Raw genomic sequence first — 3,901 nt, forward strand, 5'->3', positions numbered from 1 at the left:
AATATGGTTTTTTTAAATAGGAAATACAGAAGACAGAGAAGCAAGCATGTCAAACACCACTATACAGATGTAATGAGCAGAACTCAGACTTTGAATAAATATAGAACAGGGCCCGGAGAGATAGCACAGTGGCGTTTGCCTTGCAAGCAGCCAATCCAGGACCAAAGGTGGTTGGTTCGAATCCCTGTGTCCCATATGGTCCCCCGTGCCTGACAGGAGCTATTTCTGAGCAGACAGCCAGGAGTAACCCCTGAGCACCACCGGGTGTGGCCCCCCCCCAAAAAAAAGAATAAATATAAAACAATGTGATTTGTGAGGGGAGATAGAAAGTTGCATTGAAAAAAGGGGGGGTGGAGAGATAGCATGGAGGTAAGGCGTTTGCCTTTCACACAGAAGGTCATTGGTTTGAATCTCGGTATCCAATATGGTCCCCCGAGCCTGCCAGGAGCGATTTCTGAGTGTGGAGCCCAGGAGTAACCCCTGAGTGTCGCTGCTGGATGTGACCCAAAAACTAAAAAAAAAAAAAAAAAGGAAAAAAATGCAGACAGTCCAGGATGGACCCTGGTTTGATCCCTGGCATCCCATATGGTCCCTGGAGCCTGCCAGGAGAGATAGATTTATGAGTACAGAGCCAGGAGTAACCTTTGAGCGCCAGGTATGGCCTAAAAACCAAAATAATAATAATAATAATAATAATAATAATAATAATAAAAGTTGCATTATATGGGGGGGGGTGTAAGTCTCAGAAGCTCTCAGAAATGCAGGGCTGCCATTTGTCCAGGAGCCCAGGATTAGTAATGTGTGAACTTCAGGCCATCTAGGTTCAGTTACTTTTTAGACTCATTCACATTGAACTTGGTAAATGTAAACTTGGTAGGTAAAACCCTACTTTTGTTTTTCTTTTTAGGCTACACCTGGCAATGTTTAGGTGTAGGGTTCGAGGGAAGTGCTCATGGGAACCATATGAGTGTCGAAATTGAACTCAGGCTGGCCAGATGCAAGGCAAGCTCCTTCCTCCACAAGCTCTGTCCTCCAAGTTCTACTTCTTGGTGACATGGATTGTCTGGTGGCTGAGAAACTTGAATTTCACTCACCCACATGGAGCCTCAGTCACTTACTCCTTGTTCTGTGGTTTGGTGCAGAAGGACAAGATGATATGGAGGGTGTGATCCCAACCACCATGGCCTGGGGCTTTCAGAGACACCTGCGTACTTGTTTGAAGCCTGAGACTGGGGCAACATGAGGGCAGGTCTGACTGTCTATTGCAGAGGACTGTCTCCAAAATCCCTTAGGGCAGCCCATACCAGCAGCAGGCTGCTGACACCACCAGGGAGGCTACAGTTTGCAGCTGCTGCACAGGGGTCGTGGGGAGGAATAGATATGCTTTGTGTGAAGTCCTTGGTTGGGTAACATTCACAGTTGGGCCTTTAGCTTTTTCCCTCACATTTTTTTTTGTTTTGTTTTGTTGTGTTTTGTTTTTGGGTCACACCCAGCATTGCTCAGGGGCTACTCCTGGCTCTATGCTCAGAAATTGACCCCAGCAGGTTCAGGGGACCATATGGGATGCTGGGATTCGAACCACCATCCTTCTGCATGCAAGGCAAATGCCCTACCGCTGTGCTATCTCTCCGGCCCCTTCTTTCCCATTTTTTTTATTTTTCTTTTGGTTTTTGGGCCCTACCTGGCAGTGCTCAATGTTTGCTTCTGGCTCTGCACTCAGAAATCATTCCTGGCAGACTTGGGAGACCATATAGAATCTGGTGATTAGATGCAGGTAGGTCACTTGCCTTACAAACAGCTGACCTGCTATATTATCTTTCTATCTGGGCTTTAGTTTTCTTATCTAAAAAAGTTGTTATCAAGTTTCAGAAAAACAGTTGCAAGGGCTAGTATACCTGGGCTTAGCATACAGGAGTCTAGGTTTGACCCCCTCAGAACATGGTCCCCTGAGCACTTCCAAAAGTGACCCCTGATCAGCATGCCAGGAGTAGCTCCTGAGCACCCCTAGGTGTGACCCCCTTCCCAAAAGTAAGTATTTCATGAATTTGCAATTTTACATGGCGATTTTATGTACAGAATTAAAGGGGCCGGAGAGATAGCATGGACGTAAGGCATTTGCCTTTCATGCAGAAGGACAGTGGTTCGAATCCCGGCATCCCATATAGTCCCCTGTGCCTGCCAGGGGAGACTTCTGAGCATAGAGCCAGGAGTAACCCCTGAGCGCTGCCGGGTGTGACCCAAAAACAAAACAAAAAAAAAGAAGAGAGGAGTAAAAAGTTTAAAGTGGGACCACCTGCCTTGGATGGGTGAAGTCCTGGTTTCCACCTCCAGAATCACCAAAAAAGAAAAAAGAAAAGACAAAAAGAATTAAAGGAAATAAAGAGAGTATTTAGCACAGGCAGTCAGTGCTCATCAAATATTGGCCTGCTCTATTATTACACCATCAGGAAGTCAAACTGAAGTCCCACTCCTCCCTGCTCTCTGAACTCTGCATTTAAGTAAACAGAAAGAATTTGACTGCCGGTGTGAATCATGCAGGTGTGTTTTGTCTCCAGAGTGTGAGACACTGGTGACCCCCCTGCCCCCGCGTTCCCAGAGAGACTAGCACCTTGCTGACCAGCATGTCTGCTCTCTGGACGGCTTTCACCAGCCATTTTCTCAAGGATCCTGCAGCACCTTCTGAAACACTGAGAGGAGTTGGCAAGAACCAAGACAGATCATGGCAAGGAATAGATGGGAAGGCTGGGCTTCAGGGACCATAGGAAACCATGGGTCTTAGAACAGGATTCCATTTTTCTTTTTCTTTTTTTGGGGGGGGGTTGGGTCACACCTGGCAGCGCTCAGGGGTTACTCTTGGCTCTACGCTCAGAAATCACTCCTGGCAGGCTCAGGGGACCATATGGATTGCCGGATTCGAACCACTGACCTTCTGCATGCGAGGCAAACACCTTACCTCCATGCTATTTCTCTGGCCCTAGGATTCCATTTTTCTAAGAAAATGTCTGGCTACCAACTGGTTGACTGGCAGAGTAGGTGGATGGGTAGCTGGATCCATGTAAGAGGAGTAGATAGGTGAATGAGATGGATGCAGGAAGGCTAGCAGGATGGATGGATGGATGGATGGATGGATGGATGGATGGATGGATGGAGGGATGGATGGATGGATGGATGGATGGATGGATGGGTGGGTGGGTGGGTGGGTGGGTGGATGGATGGATGGGTAGGTGGATGGATGGGTGGCTAGGTGGATGAATGGATGGACGAATGGATGGATGGATGGATAGATGAAAAGATGAATGGATAGTTGAAAGGATAAATGGATGGATGCATGGGTGAGTGGGTAGGTGAATAGAGGAGGGATAGATGAATGGATGTGTGCATGGAATATATATGTGTATGTATGTATATATGTGTGCATGAATGGGGGATGGATGTGTGTGTGTAAATGGGTGGAGAACGGATGTATGTGTGGTTGACTGAATGCAGGATTGAACAGATGGGTGAATGAAAGCTGTCAAGTTGATGATCCCTGTTTTGCTGCTGAGAAAAGAGGCTCAGGGTTAAGTGAGGTGCTTGGTAAATATTTATCCATTGTTTGCAGGATGTTGGAGGGCAGGACATGCTGGGCAGATAGATACTCTGAACCCTAGAGTACCTTTAATCTCTGCCGCGAGAGACAGTAGGAACAACTCTTAGGCTAGGGCAGGAAGTTATCACAGTGGAGGAGAAAGAGAAGCTATCTCCTGGTGTCATGAAGGAAGGAAGGAATTCCTTTGGCTTTGGGGACAGCTGGACTCAACTCTGCCACAGAGATAAAGGAAAGTTTTTCCAAGCTGGCAGCTCTGCTAAGACACCCTGGGTCCTGGCCTCTGATCCATGATGAGCTAGTAAATATTTAACG

At 47.1% G+C, this 3,901-nt stretch overlaps 1 pseudogene; it reads right to left on the reverse strand.

Annotated features, from left to right (window-relative positions):
- Positions 1–1,270: 1,270 nt before the first annotated feature.
- LOC126007699 (uncharacterized) lies at positions 1,271–1,417 on the reverse strand (annotated as a pseudogene).
- Between the last annotated feature and the right edge of the window lie 2,484 nt (positions 1,418–3,901).

The sequence above is a fragment of the Suncus etruscus genome, chromosome 4 (genome assembly GCF_024139225.1).
Source record: "Suncus etruscus isolate mSunEtr1 chromosome 4, mSunEtr1.pri.cur, whole genome shotgun sequence".
NCBI lineage: Eukaryota > Metazoa > Chordata > Mammalia > Eulipotyphla > Soricidae > Suncus > Suncus etruscus.